This window comes from Pongo abelii, chromosome X, assembly GCF_028885655.2.
Source record: "Pongo abelii isolate AG06213 chromosome X, NHGRI_mPonAbe1-v2.0_pri, whole genome shotgun sequence".
Lineage (NCBI taxonomy): Eukaryota > Metazoa > Chordata > Mammalia > Primates > Hominidae > Pongo > Pongo abelii.
Genome location: NC_072008.2, coordinates 108,591,393 through 108,611,722, shown reverse-complemented (window position 1 = coordinate 108,611,722; position 20,330 = coordinate 108,591,393). Strand labels below are relative to the sequence as shown.

At 41.0% G+C, this 20,330-nt stretch overlaps 1 protein-coding gene across 20 annotated transcripts in view; it reads right to left on the bottom strand.

Moving 5' to 3' along the window:
* Positions 1 to 20,330, bottom strand: part of GPRASP1 (G protein-coupled receptor associated sorting protein 1) — a 315,299-nt gene that overhangs the window by 10,242 nt on the left and 284,727 nt on the right. Inside the window, exons 19-22 of one of the 20 annotated variants that reach the window (XM_063721216.1) lie at positions 18,080 to 18,181; positions 17,335 to 17,442; positions 10,941 to 11,297; positions 8,027 to 8,237 (exon numbers count right to left, since the gene is read on the bottom strand). The exons of the other annotated variants lie outside the window; for them this stretch is intronic. The gene's annotated coding sequence lies outside the window, so the exon portion shown is untranslated. The remainder of the gene's footprint in view (positions 1 to 8,026; positions 8,238 to 10,940; positions 11,298 to 17,334; positions 17,443 to 18,079; positions 18,182 to 20,330) is intronic. 20 annotated transcript variants of the gene reach the window in all.

Here is a 20,330-nt window from a genome sequence, read left to right as displayed (position 1 = left end):
CAACGTGCTGAAGTGCTTTTTAAATAGTAAAAAATTATAAAGTATAGAATAGTATCTGTATAGCCAAAATAGAAAATAAAAAGAAATATAAAAATTTGGGAGAAATTATTTCTAACCCATATTCAATCATGTTTTATATCCTCCAAATATGAAATATTCATGAACAAGAGAAGTAAGCCAATCATATCAAGAGACAATATATAAATCTCAGAAAAATGATATAAATTCCAACACTTGGGAATACACCAAAATAAAAAATATGAAACAGAATCATATTTAGTCAACCAGTTAAGTCATAAATTATAATGTAGTGCATGGATTTATGTAAAATAATTTATATAGATAGATTAACATGGATTTAGAGGTATGTGTGTCAATAAAAGTAAGTTAGTATACTACATGCAGAGAAAAACATCTGAAGAGTAGATACCAATAAATTAAGAGAAACTATCTTTGTATTATGGAGAAGGAGAAGGTGTGACAGATAGACAATATTTTTAATATGTAATATACATTTCGATTATATTTGATAAAGCTTAAACAATGAAAATAATTAACTGATAATGTGATAAAGTTATTGAGATTCTGTTCTGTAAATCAGAAAAATCTGTGACCCTAGTCACAAAATTATAGTGTAGAAATGCATTTATTAAGAATCATGTTCATATGCTGCTGTGTGAAAATAGTACATTAAAAAATTATATTTCATAAATCAGTGTGTGCACATTGTAGGGAGACAGAGGATTCTTTTATTTTATAAATGTGCAATTCTCTAGTGTTTTAAATTTAGAAACTTTATTGTACAAAATGTGGAAAACAAAAAGTTGTGAAATTACAAATATGATGCTCATATATTCACTGCTTTGGAAACATGTTCACAGTATACTGTTTTATGCATAAGACAAAAAGGTCAAACTATTTATTTGACAGTGTGTTTGTATGTTTCAGTGTGGGTATCTGCATGTTGTTTGTATCTCGGTCTTCTTCACAACAATTATACACACACAAACTCTTGCAGCTTTCTATTCAGTTCGCAGATAGAGAGTAAGGATAAGGTCATCCTTGTGTTGGTTTCATCCTTGGTTCTCCTCATGAGTAAGGGACTACATGTTTACTTTCTCTTTTAGCCCTTCACTATATCAGAGTTGTGGATTTCTGGTTTTGTGCTTGTCTTTTCCCTAGGAGAGAATTCCCTCCCATTTGGTCTTCTAGCTGACATGGAGTTTCTGCTTTATGCAAGACTGCCTCTCCCGTTTGAGGGATGTGGACCCAGATCCACAAAAGACTGAAAAGAGTAGAGACTGAATTGTCAAAGACAAGCACAGGAGTAGGACTCCTATCCAAATATCTAATTCTCCTGATTTAGTGAGATGGCTTTCATGAACTTCTCACATGATGTTCACCTCCCCTCAGCATTCCTCTTACTCTGTGGGGAAATAGGCATTCTCATACATTACTAGAAGTAATATTAAATGGTACAATCCCTGTGGGGGGGTTTGATGCTATCTATAAAAATACATTGGTATTTACTCTTGGAAACAGCAATCCCTCTTCTAAAAATCCAACCCAAAGAAACACTGCAAAAAGATAAAAGGCATATACACAAGGCCATTTATGGTAGAAAATTCCTAACAGAATAGTAGTAATATGACAGATGCCCAGTATAGGGCCAACTAAATAATCTAAGGTACAACTACACCCTAGAGTACTATGCAAGTATAAAAAGCAAGGAGGACTCCCTCTCTATACTGCTATGAGTAATCTCCATGGCACATTGTGAAATAAAAAGCAAGAAGAAGAAAAAAGTATAGAGCAGCAGTATCCAATACAGTAGCCACTACTGACATGTGGCAACTTAAATTAAATTACAAACTCAGTTTCTCAGTCTCACTCATCATGTTTCACATGCTCAATAACCACAGCTAGCTAGTGGCTACTGTGTTGCACAGTTTAGATACAGAACATTTTCATTTCTGGATAAATTTTTACTGAGGAGGTAATATAATAATATACATATTGTATTTGCTTATATTTTTTAGAACGAGGGTAATAACAAAAACTAATAAAATGATTACCTACCATAGGACAGAGAAGCAGCCCAGGATAAAAGCAGATGACGTTTATCTCTTACAAAGGATACACATTTCCTGGTTAAACACACTGGAGAGGACAAAAAACAATGACCAACCCAGGAGCAATGAGCAAACAAAAGTACTCAGACTGAATCCAAAAAACAAAACACAAACAGAACAAGCTCACTGCTCACCTTTGGAAACTCCTAAGGAAACAAGTCACTGTTTTGAAAAGTGGATATACTGCAAAAGAACTAAACATTCATCCTACCTTCCCTGTGTATACCATATCTCAGCATAATCTAATAGGTCAGAGGAAGTTTTCTTTATACATGAATTCCAGCTGGTGAAGGCAGAAGAAATCAGAATTACAATGTCACCCTTTTTGTAACATTTAATGAAATGCAGATACAGGTAAGAATATTCAGAGACTGCAAAAAACATGAAGTAAAAGTGAATAGGGAAATTTTATAAAGAATAGATCAGGCTGACAACACCTGAATCCAGTGATTAATTTCAACATCACAGGAGAGACAACCAAATCCAATGAGCCTCCTAGTGTAACACTGTAAGAATAAACACCACCTCACCTGAGATATTCAAGCCAAAAAACTTGAATCTGAACAAGCCTCTAAATCTAATTACCAATTTAAAGGACATAAGAGTGGCCAGATGAACTTAATAAATAACAAAATAAGGACACAATCAGCAATATCCAGAATGCAAACTCCACAGGACAACAATCCAATTTCTTAAGCAAATAAATAAGGTTTTTAAAAAGAGTACAGACCTTCTTTGACTAAAAGAGACTTAAAACTTCAGAGAGAACTAAATTAAGGAGAAACTGATATTAAAACCACAATGAGATACTGCTACACACCCACCAAAAGAAAAAAACAAAAAAGATGGAAAAAACTAAGTGCTGGCAAGGATGTGGAGCAGTGGAACTCTTACACACTGTTGATGGGGATACAGATTGGAAAAACTGCTTTGAAAAATGGGCAGTATCCACTGAGCTGAACATACACATACCCTGTGACTCAGAAATGTCAGTCCTTGGCACATGCCCAAGAGAAATGAAAATAAATGTCTATCCAAACATATGTATAAGATCATTCATAACACCATTATTCATAAGTCAAACACTGAAAAATATGTATCTCCAAAAGGGATACATATATTGTGAAATATCCGAACAATGCAATGCCATCCATCAATGAGAATGAACAATCTACAACTATAGACAACAATAATGGAAATCACAGAGACATTATGCTGATCGAAAGGAGCCAGACACAAAAGACTGCATGCTGTATGATTCCAGGCATTTTTCTTCTAATGTCCCAACAGATTTTGGGAAAGGAAAGGAAAATCATTATCCCATTTCCATTTATTTGAAGGTATTCCATGTCTTCCTATATTACCTGCAAGTTAACCTCAGGGAAGCATGTATCCTCTGAACCCTTGAAAAGTGATTCACTATACATAAGAAAAATGCTAATGCCATGTCTGAGAATAGATAACTGTGTGAGACAGAAGATATACCTGTGCCCAGTGCCAGCCCTAATCCATAAACTCTAGGTGACCTTGAGTAAATCACCACACCTTATCTGCGTCACCAATCAATGGTGGTCCGATCAGGCCTGTCTCCAAACCAAAGAAACCTAAAACACTGGACAAACCACCTGGAAAAGCACTATGAATTCCTAAAAAGGAAGATAATTCATCTTTGAATTCCAAGGAATTATTTGAATAGCCAAGTTGTCTAATGCATATTAAGTATGATGATTAATGTATTTTTGAAATAATTTCTCTTTTGGTTTTACAGTTATTACCTTTTTACATTTTCTTAAATAGATATCATCTTGGCACATGGCACAAAAGCTACTGAAAGATACTTTCCAACCAAAGACATACATGAACCACCATGGGCTAACATGGCTTTTTCTTCTCCATAATTGTACTGGTTAGGAGTGTGGGATCTGGAGACAGACTAGGGACAAGCCCTACTTCCTATAACCTATGTGACTTTGAATACTTTTGCTTCACCTTACAGTCACTCAAATGCCTCATCAGTAGACTGGGATTATGCAATACTTACCAAAGAAGACAAACCATTTTTAAACAAATAATGCTTTGTGTTTTGGTTTTACAAGGATAAATAGCCAATAATTCGATTATTTAAAAAATTATACTACAGAGACATTGGGATACCTGGCTCTCTGTGACGTTGGGAGAGTGAAAGAACCACTCTGTACTTCAATTTTGTTTTTTTGTAAACTGGGGCAAGCAACTGTCCCTACCTCATGAGTTGTTGCTTTGAGAATTACTTGAGTTAATACATGCAAACTCTTAGACCAGTAGTAGGAACACAGTAACTGCTCATTAAATGTGAATTTGCATATTGAGATTTTTCAAGTTTTAAAAGTTTAGTAGTTTGCATGTTACTTAAATAAAGCATTATAGTCTTACAATTGAATCTTAATTATCAACTGATATATTTTTTAAATTACTAACTTTCACTACTAAACCACATCTGGAAGACCTAACTAATTAACTTGAGACTATCTCAAAAGCACTTGGAAGGACTGATCTCAGAAAACAGTACCATCATTTCTCCATCTGGCTGAACAAAAAGACCTGGGGTCCTCCTCCACTCTGCCTTATCCCCCACACCCTACCTGCACAGGCACTGCAAGTCCTGCCTGCCCTACCTCAAAATATCCTCTGTTGAGGTCCACCCACCCCACCCCCGCCTCTGCACACAGCTGCAGCCCTGATCCCATCTACCTGCACCTCTTCCCTGGACTTCTACAATATTCTCCCAATGGTTATCCTCCCTCCCTACCTTGTCCCTTTCCAGTCCATTCTCCACACAGCAGCCAGAGTCACCTTCTGACAACAAGAATCAGACCATGTCACTCCCATACTCTAATCTTGACACTCACAATACAATTATCCAAACTCCTTACAGGGCCCAAACCATGTGGCTCCTGTCTACCCTTCAACTTCATCTCCCACCAGATTGCACACTGTCTGCTAGGCTCCAGCCACTCTAGCTTGTCCTCTGTTCCTGGATCAATGGTGTCCACACACAACATAGGGACACTGACAAAATGGCCTCTCCATGCCTGGCTTCTTCCTATCATTCAAGACTCAGGTCAAGTATCACTTCCTGAGAAAGAGTACACCGACAACCCCATCTATAATAATCCTTATGTTGATCCTTCTCTACTTTATTTAGTTATGCTTATTTTCTTCAAAGAGCATATCCTCATATGAAATCACATGCTTGCTGATTTATTTACCTGCTTATTGTCAGTTTTTCCAAACTAAAATGATAGCTCCTGGGACCCCCTGCCTGTCTTGTTTTCTGTGATGTTTCCCCGGTGCCTAGACCAGAGCTTCACACATAAATCATTGAGTAAGTATTACTGAATTGAAGGAATTGTTACATATTGGAAACACCAGAGATCACACAGATATTTAAAACTGAGTAGCAGGAGCAACTAACAATGAAATTAGACATCAAAGGATTCAAATTTTCATGGGCCTTGTTGCCAATCCACAGCAGTGCTTTTCAAACACTGATGAATACCAGAAACAACTAAAGAAATTACTCAAAATGGGCTGGGTGCGGTGGCTCACGCCTGTAATCCCAGCACTTTGGGGGGCTGAGGCGGGTGGATCATGAGGTCAGGAGATCAAGACCATCCTGGCTAACACAGTGAAACCCCGTCTCTATTAAAAATACAAAAAATTAGCCGGGTTTGGTGGTGGGCACCTGTAGTCCCAGCTACTCGGGAGGCTGAGGCAGGAGAATGGCATGAACCCGGGAGGCAGAGCTTGCAGTGAGCCGAGATCGCGCCATTGCACTCCAGCCTGGGTGACAGAGTGAGACTCCGTCTCAAAAAAAAAAAAAAAAAAAAAAAAAAAGTTACTGAAAACGTAGACACTTCTCACCCCACCTCCCTGGTTTTGATTCTGTAGATCTAGGATGGGCCCAAGTACCTGCAATTTTAACAAGCAACCCTTGATGAATTTGATAAAGTGGCCCATGGAGCACACTTGGAAAAATTCTAGACCTAAACAGTTCATATTTAAGTATAATTAATTTAATGCCTCCATGCAGAGTTCTGGGACATCTGAAGCGTCTCTGTTAATGTAATTACTTGAAAGTGCACTGGCTCTTCCATTCCACCTAAGACCACTGATTGCTTTTTCACATGGGATCACACTTAAACTCCAGAGTATTCCAGGTAGTCTGGAGGATTGGGAATTGTTATCCTGCCATACGAGTGAGGCTGGTGGAAGGGTAGTGACTCACCTAAAGTGTCCCAATGATGAGACCCTGATCTTTTCACTCTTGCTCCAGTAACCTGTCTAGCAGACTCCACATCAAACTTGGTTCTTCTCTATCAGCTCCTGGTTCTGGGATGCAGAGTCCACACCCTTCTCTGATGTTGCATTAGAAGGGAGATTAAGAAGATAAGAAAGCACATGGAATAGAGAGGAAAGTAAGAGGATGGGAAAGCACATGAAACACAGGGGATGGGATGATGATGTCTGGCCTGTCCCCACTCAGTTAACTGGAAGCTGTGCAATGACACTTTTCCTCTTCCCCAGCTCCATCCTACCACCCTCTGCTACACACAACAGTGACACTGAAGCTCACACATAATAGAAATGTGGGCTTATCTGTGCTTGCTGTTACATTTCCAAGTATTCACCCTAGTAGTCATGCTATTACATTAATGTCAGAGACATCACATTGGCATAGTGAAGGAGGCAATGTTAGAATGAAGAACATTTGCTGATGGCCTACAAGACACCACAAGCTTTAGGTTGTTATTTTCAGACATTTTCAGTTCAAATCCTCAAAGCTATGCTCTGAGGTGAGCATCATTACTTCCTTTCCACAGATGGGAATACCGTCAGGCTCAGAGAGCAAAATACACGCTCAAAGAATTCTAGGGAGGTGTCAAGCAGACACTGAGACCAACTTCAAGATCCTTCCACTGGCCAATTCTGGAAAAATGTGAGCATCAAAATACAGAATGATAGTAACAGAGTGTAACCCTTTGAAAAAAAGGAATCTCACAGTCATATCGATATAAATAAAAACATGAATAAGTACATTAATAAATAATGAGGCCAGGCACAGTGGCTCATACCTGTAATCCCAGGACTTTGGGAGGCCAAGGCAGGTGGATTTCTTGAGCCCAGGAGTTCAAGACTAGCCTGAGCAACATAGTGAAACCCCCGTCTCTACTAAAAATACAAAAAATTAGCTGGGTGTGGTGGGATGTACCTGTAGTTCCAGCTACTTGGGAGGCTGAGGTGAGAGGATCGTTTGAGCCTGGGAAGTCGAGACTGCAGTGAGCCAGGATCAAGTCACTGCACTCCAGCCTGGGCAACAGAGAGAGACAGGAAGGAAGCAGGGAAGGAAAGGGAAAGGGAAAGGGAAAGAGGAAGGGAAAGAGGAAGGGGAAGGGGAAGGGGAAGTAAAAGGGAAAGGGGAAGGGAAAGGGAAGGGAGGAAGGAGGGAAGGGAGGAAGGTGGGAAGGGAAGAAGGTGGGAAGGAAGGAGGGAAGGAGGGAGGGAGGGAGGGAGAAATCTCTACACTCAAGTACTCAGTAATAATTCATGAAGGAATAACAGAATTAGAAAAGCAACATTTGACAACTCTCATAGTTGTAAGTGATTCAGGTAAAAATCATAAATGCTCAGTTTGTACCAGCAAATCCCACAGTGGTCACTGAGTCATCATGGTAACCATGCTTGCCCAAAAAAGCTGGGAAAAAAATGAATGACCACCCTGATCTTATTCCTAATATATACTTGGAACTGAATAGGACTCACATGATGCACGGTAATTAACCTCAACTATCCCTTACAATAAACATTCCTGGCAGCTTCAGTGATATATACATTCATAATACATACATACTCACATACATACATAGTTGATCTCTCTCACCATCCCAGATCCCAGGAATTCATTGATGTAGATTTACTGAGTGGATGGGTGGGCAGGTAAAAAATTAAAACCTGGCCAGGTGTGGTGGCTTATGCCTGTAATCTTGACATTTTGGGAGGCTGAGGTGGGAGGGTCACTTGAGCCCAGGAGTTTGACATCAGCCTGGGAAACATGAGACTCTGTCTCTACAAAAAGAAAAAGTAAACAATAAGTTAGTCAGGTGTGGTGGTGTGCACCTGGAGTCCCAGCTTCTCGAGAGGCTGAGGCGGGAGGATTGCTTGAACTCAGGAGGTTAAGGCTGCTGTGAACTATGATTGTACTACTTTACTCTAGCCTGGGCAACAAAGCAAGATGCTGTCAAAACAAAAAACAAAAAACAAAAAAACCCCAAAAAAATACCACCACCACAACCACCACCATCACCAACAAAAACAGCAAACCTCACATTTCAACAGATTTATTTTAAGCACACATATAAAGTTGAAAGCTACTGAACTATGCTCTCTTAATGATTAATTTTTCTGGAGAATATCTCTGAGACATCTTTCAAATACTTTTTCCATCAAAAAGTGGCCCGTGCTTTCAACCAAAAAAAAAAAAAAAAACTTGAGCTATTATTATTTGGCTGCTGAGAAAATATAATAGTTCAGAGAAAATATAGTAATTAGGCATTGTATTTAAAAATAATGCCATTTACAGTAGCTTCAAAAAGTATGAAATATTTATGGATAATCTGTCCACAATTGTACAACACCTGCATACTGAACATTACAAAACATTGCTGAGAGAATTAAAGGAGACTTAAATAAATGGGGAATATACTGTGTTCATGGATGAGAAGACTCAGTATTGTTAAGATATCAATTCTCCCCGATCTGATCTATAAATTTAATGCAAACTGAATAAAAAATTTTACCAAAGTTTTAAAAAGGGAATTGATAGGCTGATTCTAAAATTCATGTGAAAATTTAATGGATCTAGCTGATAAAAACAACTTTGAATAAAAGGTCAAAGTTAGAGAACAAACACTACCTGACTTCAAGACTCTTTACAAATCTACAGTAATCAAGACTGTGCTGTTGGCATCAAGGTAGAAAAGCAGATCAAAGGAACAGAATAAGGAATCCAAAACAGACCAAACCTACACAGATAACTGTTTTTTTGACAAAGATGCAAAGGCAATTCAGTGGAGCAAAGATACTCTTTTCAGCAAATTGTGCTGGGAGAAGTGGTTATCTATATTCACAAATACAAACAGTGATCCAAATATCATACTATATACAAAAGTCAACTCAAAGTGGATCATAGATATAAATATAAAACCTAAAACTATAAGACTTCTACCAGAAAAGACTTCTACCAGAAAACACAGGAGAAAATCCTTGTGACTTTGGGTTAGGTAAAGACTTCATTAGTGAGACAAAACTACAATCTGTAGGTGAAGAAATCAATAAATTAGACTTCCCAAAAGTTAAAAACTTTGTTCTTCCAAAGATACTGTTAACAAGCCCTTGTCTGGGAGAAAATGTTTGGAAACCATTTATCTGGTAAAAGGCTTATATCCAGAATACAGAAAATCTCACAAAGCTCCTTAAGAAGAAAACAGACACTCCAGTAAATAAATGGACAGAAGAGTTGAAAAGACACTCCACTATAGAAAATACACAGATGTCAAATAAGCACATGAAAAGATATTCACCATCATTAATAATTAGGGAAAGTAAATGAAAAGTACAGTGAGATACTATTACATTCCAGAAGAATGATCAAAATTTAAAAGACTGACCATACCAATCACTGGCAATTTTCTGGAAGCTGAAACCCTCATACACTGCTCATTGGAATGAAAAATGGTACAACCACTTTGAAAACAGTTTGGCCATTTCTTACAATGTTAATCTTACCTCTACCACGTGATCCGGGGATTGAACTCCTAAGTATTGACTCTTGAATGAGAATGCATATTTTCACAAAAAGACTTATTCACAAATATTCATAGCAGCTTTATTTACAAGAGCCCCAAATGAGAAACAACCAAAATGTCCATCGACAAATGGATGGATAATAAAATGTTTAGTGTGGTTGTATACTGCAATAGTATTTAGCAATCAAAAAGAATGAAGTATATCAATAGATAAATGCAATAAAATGGATAAATATAAGTGGAGTGAATGAAAAAAGCCAGGTGTTGATAAAAAAAAAAAAAAGAAACCACCTCTATGATTCCATTTAAATATATTTCCGGACATGTAAAATAATGTACAGTGACAGGCATGCTGTGTTTACCTGGGGCAAGGCAGTGGGAAGGGTAGGTAGGCCAGGTACTACAGAACTGAAATTGTGATGTTTATATTATTGGGAAATAATAATGGTATTCAGAACAATCTAGTTATCTTAGTGGACATAGCTGGGTATCATTATAATAGGGCAAACTTACATTGTAATTATTAATTTTGAAAATGCCAAATTCTTGTACCTGACATTTTGATATTTTTAGGTAGCACTTAATTAATTTCTGGCTTCTTAGAAAATTTCATTATAGAATAGACAAAAACATAGAAACCATGGAAGAATGCATACCGTAATCAGATTGCTAGGAAGATCTTCTAACCTTCTAACTGTATAGTTCAACATCCATCTGAGAAATTCATGGGCATCACTGACAACTATTCATACAGGCAGAAAATGTATGTAAATTTGTTGCAAATACATGTTAAACATGAAGTTCCCTCCTCAAGTGAACAATTCATTGCTTTATGATAAAGTAAGGCATCTCTTAGATGGGAATCCAGGTTACTAAAAAAAGTAGTTTCTCATCTTCTGGACTATGTTGTGAACCTCACAGGAGCTATTCCATAACATGCTTTTGTTCAGCTCTATGAACTCACTGGAATCAGGCATCATATCCCACCAGGGAGGGAAGTGCCAGGGGTCTCCTGAGGACAGCTGCCCTTCAAATCTTGAGTAGAAGCTTCAGCACCCATCACGTCCCAGGTCCTCAGAACGAACCTCCTTCAGACACTTAATATAAGTTCAGTCACATGCATGAAGAGTTGCACAGGGAGAAAGAGAATCCAGCCATTATTGTACATTCTTGGAGTAACTCTGTGCCTGGCACCATACGAGGCAATGGGTTAGTGATCAATGACACTGATAAAATTGGGTGGTGATCATATCCAGAAGGTACAATGGGTTTCTCACCAGGGCCTTTTTCTTCTTTCCTTATCTATTCCCTAACAACAAATCTGAAAAGGAATAAAAAGATGCCTGAATTCACATACACATTCCTGATCCCACAATAACCACAGGGCTATGGTCTTGTACCTACTTTATCACGGTAAGTTCCAGAAATTCTATGGGTGAGCATAATTATCCCCATTATACAGAATGGGACACTAAGGTCAGTCTTTGCCTGTATCATCCTCTCACGCTCCTCCTTTACATGGGAAGTAGCTCTGGGACACCTCGGAGCAGGACACCACACTTCCTGGGGCCAGGAGGGACCCACCTCTCTTTCTCACCAGACAGCAAGGGCACCGAGTCCCAAAGCAAGAACAAGGAGACTTGGCTGGGATCCTTTGTCTTCCCACACCCTGGGGCAGTTCAGCCCTACATCTTCAGCTGAGTCTCAAACACCTGAAGGCAACTCTGCTTTTTTCACCAGGCCATGTAAGTCTCTATTGAAAAGTCATCACAGTCACCCTTATTATGTCTGGTTTCTATGGCAACCGAGATGTACAGGCTTCTCCTCCGCATCGGAAATGCTGCTTCCACACCGCCCTCTGTCCTCTTGCCTTTCTCGGAAAGCAAAAAACCTTTACTCTTCAGACTACCACCTGAGAAAGCTTACCAATAAAAGGAACTAGACTGGGACCCAGGCAGTTGGTGGAACTCTGCCTTATTTGATAAAGGACAGAAGTCTGTGTTGTTGGGAATTTTGTTTGCTTTAAAAGTGACCTTGAGGGAGTATTATCACTACATAGAGACCCAGGGCGGTATCCTAAGGCTCTAGACAATGAGCTAGCCCTGAGGGAGGGAACTTGTATAACTCACACACCATGCTAGGCAGTTAGGCATCTGTGGCAGAAAACTGAGAGACTGTTTATAATCATACGACTAAACAACCTAGGGACACCAAAATATGTCATTTAAGATATCTCTAAGTTATTTCAGGGAATCAGGCTTAGAATAATATAGTCATTTAGTAGGCAAAAACCTAATCAATTCAATCATACAATGGTTTGTCTTGACAAAGTCTTTATCCTCCATCCCAATATTTTATTCCATGTGAATGGCCATTCACAACCAAAACATTTCTAGTCTCTCTGTACACTCCTTTGGGAGGAGAAACATGCTGCTCAGCTGGAGTCCTTCCTTCAAAACTCTTGGTAGTAAGCTGCCTTTCAGAGGCACTCACTCTGCTCTGCCAACAGGAGGGGATATTACAAGAGGCCCACAGGTCTATTCTTCTTTCTGTGTCTCGCTGGCTCCCCAGCTGTTCCTATGGTCTTGCTTTACAATGCTTGAATCTCTTTTTTTTTTTTTTTTTCTTGAGACGGAATCTCACTCTTTCACCAGGCTGGTGTGCACTGGCGCGACCTCGGCTCACTGCAACTTTCGCCTCCTGGGTTCAAGCAATTCTCCTGCCTCAGCTTCCCAAGTAGTTGGGACTACAGGTGTGCACCACCATGCCCAGCTAATTTTTGTGTTTTTAGTAGAAACAGGGTTTCACTATGTTGGCCAGGACGGTCTCGATCTCTTGACCTCATGATCCACCTGTCTCAGCCTCCCAAAGTGCTGGGATTACAGGCATGAACCACCTCGCCCAGCCTACAATGCTTGAATCTCTAAGCCCCCACGCCCCCAGCCCCCACCAAGTACTCCACTGCTCCAAGTCTTAGCACTAAACCAAGATATATAATTTTAAAATTACATGGGCTTTATTTCTTATAAAGGTGATATTGGAGAATGTGACTTAGATATGCTGTCACATGGGCTACGAATGAGCCCCAGAATTGACAGTATCCACCCAGCAGTGCTGCATTGGGACAGTCACAAATGCCAAGGATTGCAATGCATAATGGCCTGCTGTCTCCTGAAGGAGCCCTGTCTATGTGTGTTCAAGAAAAGTGACTTTCTTGCCAAGGGCTATCCCTGTAGCAGGAGAAATGTGAAGAAATATCCCTTGTTTGGAATCGTTACTCACTAAGCCAACCTCTGAGGTTTTTCTTTTTCTTTTTTTTTTTTTTTTTATTATTATACTTTAAGTTTTAGGGTACATGTGCACAGCGTGCAGGTTTGTTACATATGTATACATGTGCCATGCTGGTGTGCGGCACCCATTAACTCGTCATTTAGCCTTAGGTATATTACCTAATGCTATCCCTCTCCCCTCCCCCCACCCCACAACAGTCCCCGGTGTGTGATGTTCCCCTTCCTGTGTCCATGTGTTTTCATTGTTCAATTCCCACCTATGAGTGAGAAGATGCGGTGTTTGGTTTTTTTGTCCTTGCGATAGTTTGCTGAGAATGATGGTTTCCAGCTTCATCCATGTCCCTACAAAGGACATGAACTCATTTTTTATGGCTGCATAGTATGAAGTGGTTTGTAGCAACACACTCTCAGCACCTTAATTTACGTGACTGTAGTAGAGGCTCATCTTATGGTATTAGGCTCCAAATTCCAATAGTAGTGGAAAATTTATACATTGTGAAAATTTCCATTGGAAATCTCTTCAAGTAGGAATCAATGACATGTCCACAAATCTCTATCCACATATAAACCAACACTCAGATTATAGTCAAAATTATAACTAAGTTCCACCAAGCCTTCAAGGATAAGAGAATCTCTTTCTTATTCAGTAACAGATCACAGAAAAAGAGGGAAAGCTTACCAAAACCCTAATGTTTTGCATATATATTTCTCCTTAACCATTATCCCCCAAAATAGCCATCTATTATCGCTCAGGATTCTGTGTGTTGACTGGGCTGAGCTGGGTGTTTTCTGCTTCATGGGGTATCTGTCACCTGGGGATGCAGTCATCTGGATGCTCCACACATCTGGGACATCCAAGAAGCTCACTCACATGGATGATGACTGGTACTGGTATCTCCAGCTCAGCTGGGGTTTTGCCTGGAACACTTTGGTTTGACACAGAGTCCTCCATGGGTAGGGTAGCCAGATAAAATAGAAGACACTCAGTTAAATTTGATTCCAGATAAAAAATGAATAATATTTTAGTGTGTGATGGTTATATTTATATGTCAACTTGGCTGGGCTAAAGTACACAGATAGCTCATCAAACATTATTCCGGATGTTTCTTTTAGGGTGTTTTTGAATGAGATTAAAATTTAAATTTCTGGATATTGTGTAAAGCAGATTACCATCTATACTGTGGGTAGGCCTCATCTAATCAACTGGAAGTCTGCGTAGAAAAAAAAAAAAGACTGACATCTCCTGAAGCAAAAGGAGTGTGCTGGTAGACGGCCTTTGGAATTAAACTGCAACATTGACTCTTCACTGGTCTGCAGTCTGCAAACACACCCTGCAAATTTGGGACTTCCAACTACCATAATCACGCTAGCCAATTTCTGAAAATAAATCAGTCTCTCCCCAAACCCTCTATTTAGATAGATAGGTAGACAGATAGATACATACATATACACACACATACTGTATTGGATATGTGACTCTGGATGTGGCATGCAATATTATTTTATTTGAATTCAACTGGGCATCTCATATTTTTATTTGCAAAATCTGGCAACCCTACGGGTGTAGCCTTTGGATATGTAAGTTTTATTGACCTTCTGACATGATATTTCCAATGAGGCAAGTCTAAGGAAAATGAGCAGGTAAGACTGAAAAAAAGGACAAAAGCCAGTAATACCTAGTGCTGGTGAAATAAAGGGGAAACAGACTTTCATATACACTATTGGTGCAACATTGATGTATACATTTTCTGAGGCCCATATTATTACAGCTTAATGACTTGAATGGCCTTTGTGCAGAAGTCCTATTTCTACCAACAAAGGAGTTTCAGCTGAGGATTTAGAAAATGCTCATCAAGGTGACTCTGATGTGCATCCTGGTTAAGAAGCCCTGGACACGGGGGCAGGTCAAATTAATAGATGAGTTCCCTGCTCCAGGGAGGAAAGATAGCTTCCACTTACGGAGCAGAGTGTTTAGAGGAACCTAGCTCCAGGCCCTTCTAGTGTCTGGATTTGATCTCATGACAGCCCTGCTACTGAGGTACCAGTATCCTCTCTTCTTCATGGATGTCTGCGGCTACAAAGCACATGCTCCTAACCACAGAGCTCGATGGCAAAAAAGTTGCTCAGCACGCCCATTGCCAGAGCCAGGCTCACTGCCAGAACCTGCCAGCTTGGGTACCTTGAGTTGCTGGTGGCAGATCTTTAGCATGAGGACATATACTGTCAAGGAGTTTAATCTCTGTTCTCCTTGTGTTTACCCTTCCTGCATTTCCAGCAGAAAATCAGGCTTGGGCTTCTTTCCCCCGTCTCAGGAAAGGTTTATAGCAGGGCTGGAAGCAGAAGCTATCTGAAGCCAGTGTTTGCTTCATCCTGCATGAAAATTTAAACTTAAGGAAAGGATTGGGCTGCTTGTATCTGGCAGGGAGGGGAAGGGTTCTGAGGACACAGAGAAGGGAGAAGAAGAGAGGTTTCTCCTGGACAGGGATGAGGTCAGAGGTCTACAGGTCCCTCCAGGAGTAGGGACCTAAGCATTGCTTCATATCCATGTTTGGAGAAGCTCTGTATATGGTTCATCGAGGCTGGGCATCCATCCATGAGACAGATTCTCCTGTTTGGTTGGAAGGATGGATAGCTCAGGGTCGGGAAGGGGGGTGGGGCTGAAGGTAGCAATCCAGCTAGGGAAATGGTCAGCTCAGCCCTCAGCAGTGGGGACACATGCGTGATAATGATCTGCATGCTGTATCTGGAGGATACATTTCCACAAATGGTTATTCTTTGTCAAAGAGCATGACTATTTTTAATATATACTGTCTAGTTGAAAGTTAAAATCTCTTTACTAATGAATATCCCAAACAACTACAAGATGAGAGCACCTGTTTCTCTAGATTTGTGCAATAATGGGTTTCCCAATATTATTAATATTTGCTAATGTAATATCCTATCACTGTAATGTTAGAATACTTTTCATTTTTCTCCACCTATTTCCACATAAATGGCATATTTCACACGTGCATTTCTAAATGCAAACATAACAGTCCCACTTTATGCCTCAGAATATGTCCTTGAATAGTCCTAGGGTTTGATGAGAAAACCTGATGAGTGAGTTTGTGTTTATGCTATGTCCTGTTTAAATGGAAATTGTGGAGTCATAAGAATGACATACACTGCAGCAGGAGAACAAAATGGTGGACTGTCTTTGCAGAGACAATGGGGAACATATATGAGAGAAGCAAGCATGGCCCCGTCAACTCTGCCCTCTCAAGTCTGCACTGCAGAGAGTCCCTGGCATGTGTGCAAGAATGGTCATGGCAGCGTGGCCAAAATATCAAAATAGCCCCAAAGTCACCTTATTAACGACATCTCAGAAACATCATTTTCAGAAGAAATAATTTCAATAAGTGTTTGCTACAATTTGGATGTTTGACTCCTCCAAACCTCATGTTGAAATTTGATCCCCAATGTTGGAGGTGGGACCTAACAGGAGGTGGTTGGGTCATGGCGGTGGATCCCTCATGAAAGTCTTGGTGCCATCCTTGCTGTGAATGAGTGAGTGCTTGCTCCATTAGTTGCCATAAGAGCTGGTTGTTGAAAAAAGCCTAGCACCTCCCATCTCTCTTCTCCCTCTCTCGCCATGTGATCTCTGCACAAGTTAGCTCCCCATGGCCTTCCATCATGAGTGGAAGCTTCCTGAGGCCCTCATCATAAGTAGATGCCCAATCTTAAACTTTCCAACCATCAGAATTATTAGCCACATAAACTTTTTTTCTTTATAAGTTATACAGCCTCAGATATTCCTTTATAGCAACACTAAACGGACTAAGATAGTGGTATAAAAATATACGGTTTATTCCATTTACCCATCAGGACAGCAGTGTGAAGAAAGTGTGGTGAGTCCCATCTCACAGATGATCAAGCTCTGGCTCACAGATACTAAGATCCTCTCCAGATAACTGGCAGAATGGCAATGAGGTTCTATCTCTTACCCTCCCACACAATGGAACCAGCAGCTTCTTATTTGGAAGATGATAATTTTATACTTCCCCAGTATTGTTCCCTAAGGGTACTCACTCAACAGCCCTTCACATTGAAGAAGAGGATGGTAGAGATGAAATCCTGCCCTTTGGGCCATGAGGCATAGCTGTGGGGTCATATGGATTACCAGGTCTCTGAGGTTAACTGTGGGGTGAAATAAAGAAACATAACCTCATGTGGAACAAGAAAGAACAGCGAAGAGAACAAAAAACAGTGGGCCCTCCAAGGATCACCTCTACCTCTCTCTGTCTTTGCTCCCTTCCCCACCTCATTTGTCTCCTGCTCTTTGTGATAGTATGGGATGTACACAGGTATCCGAGGTACCCTGAGAGAGGACAGAACAATGGGAAGATTCAGACCATGAGAAGGGTGGATTAGGCAGCACAAGTCCTGGAGCCTGTGCCCTGGGTGTTAGTTCACCCACCAGGTGCTCCATCTCTACCTGCTTCTGTGTGCCTCACCATCACTCTACCACATAGCAACGAAGCTCCCACATAACAGAAATATGCACTCTCCAAGGGAGGCTAGCAGGGGAAGTGACTCACGCCTGAGCCCAGAACATCTCACAGTTACTGGTTTGGGTCTGGCACCAATATGCAGAGAGATCTCTGGTCTCTCTTGCTCCAGTGTCCTGAACAGCAGACAGTATGAGGCTTTCATCAAGCCCCTCAGGACTGCAAAGGAAACACACTTCTCTCATGCAGATGTGGGATAATATAAGGGGACAGGAAAACCCGGGAAACAGGAAGAAGTGGAGTGTATGGTGATTTCATTCCCTTACCCCAAACTCCATTCATGGGGTCCATGATTCAGTTGAATAGAAATGGTGGAATCAGGAGCCAAGATGGCCGAATAGAAACAGCTCCAGTCTACAGCTCCCAGCCTGAGGGATGCAGAAGACGGGTGATTTCTGCATTTCCATCTGAGGTACCGGGTTCATCTCACTAGGGAGTGCCAGACAGTGGTTGCAGGACAGTGGGTGCAGCACACCGTGCATGAGCCGAAGCAGGGCAAGGCATTGCCTCACTCGGGAAGGGCAAGGGGTCAGGGAGTTCCCTTTCCTAGTCAAAGAAAGGGGTGACAGACGGCACCTGGAAAATCAGGTCACTCCCACCCTAATACTGCGCTTTTCCAACGGGCTTAAAAAACGGCACACCATGAGATTATATCCCTCACCTGGTTCGGAGGGTCCTATGCCCACGGAGTCTCACTGATTGCTGGCACAGAAGTCTGAGATCAAACTGCAAGGTGGCAGCGAGGCTGGGGGAGGGGAGCCTGCCATTGCCCAGGCTTGATTAGGTAAACAAAGCAGCCGGGAAGCTCGAACTGGGTGGAGCCCACCACAGCTCAAGGAGGCCTGCCTGCCTCTGTAGGCTCCACCTCTGGGAGCAGGGCACAGACAAACAAAAAGACAGCAGTAACCTCTGCAGACTTAAATGTCCCTGTCTGACAGCTTTGAAGAGAGTAGTGGTTCTCCCAGCACTCAGCTGGAGATCTGAGAACGGGCAGACTGCCTCCTCAAGTGGGTCCCTGACCCCTGACCCCCGAGCAGCCTAACTGGGAGGCAACCCCCAGTAGGGGCGGACTGACACCTCACACGGCCGGGTACTCCTCTGAGAAAAAACTTCCAGAGGAACGATCAGGCAGCAGCATTTGCAGTTCACCAAGATCCGCTGTGCTACAGCCACCGCTGCTGATACCCAGGCAAACAGGGTCTGGAGTGGACCTCTAGCAAACTCCAACAGACCTGCAGCTGAGGGTCCTGTCTGTTAGAAGGAAAACTAACAAACAGAAAGGACATCCACACCAAAAACCCTTCTGTACGACATCATCATCAAAGACCAAAAGTAGATAAAACCACAAAGATGGGGAAAAAACAGAGCAGAAAAACTGGAAACTCTAAAAAGCAGAGCGCCTCTCCTCCTCCAAAGGAAGGCAGCTCCTCACCAGCAACGGAACAAAGCTGGACGGAAAATGACTTTGACGAGCTGAGAGAAGAAGGCTTCAGACGATCAAACTACTCCGAGCTACAGGAGGAAATTCAAACCAATGGCAAAGAAATTAAAAACTTTGAAAAAAAATTAGACGAATGGATAACTAGAATAACCAATGCACAGAAGTCCCTAAAGGAGGTAATGGAGCTGAAAGCCAAGGCTCGAGAACTACGTGACGAATGCAGAAGCCTCAGGAGCTGATGCGATCAACTGGAAGAAAGGGTATCAGTGATGGAAGACAAAATGAACGAAATGCAGCAAGAAGGGAAGTTTAGAGAAAAAAAAATAAAAAGAAATGAACAAAGCCTCCAAGAAATATGGGACTATGTGAAAAGACCAAATCTACGTCTGACAGGTGTACCTGAAAATGACGGGGAGAATGGAACCAAGTTGGAAAACACTCTGCAGGATATTATCCAGGAGAACTTCCCCAATCTAGCAAGACAGGCCAACATTCAGATTCAGGAAATACAGAGAACACCACAAAGATACTCCTCGAGAAGAGCAACTCCAAGACACATAATTGTCAGATTCACCAAAGTTGAAATGAAGGAAAAAATGTTAAGGGCAGCCAGAGAGAAAGGTTGGGTTACCCACAAAGGGAAGCCCATCAGACTAACAGCTGATCTCTGGGCGGAAACTCTACAAGCCAGAAGAGAGTGGGGGCCAATATTCAACATTCTTAAAGAAAAGAATTTTCAACCCAGAATTTCATATCCAGCCAAACTAAGCTTCATAAGTGAAGGAGAAATAAAATACTTTACAGACAAGCAAATGCTGAGAGATTTTGTCACCACCAGGCCTGCCCTACAAGAACTCCTGAAGGAAGCACTAAACATGGAAAGGAACAACCGGTACCAGCCACTGTAAAAACATGCCAAAATGTAAAGACCATCAAGGCTAGGAAGAAACTGCATCAACTAACGAGCAAAATAACCAGCTAAGATCATAATGACGGGACCAAATACACACATAACAATATTAACTTTAAATGTAAATGGGCTAAATGCTCCAATTAAAAGACACAGACTGGAAAAT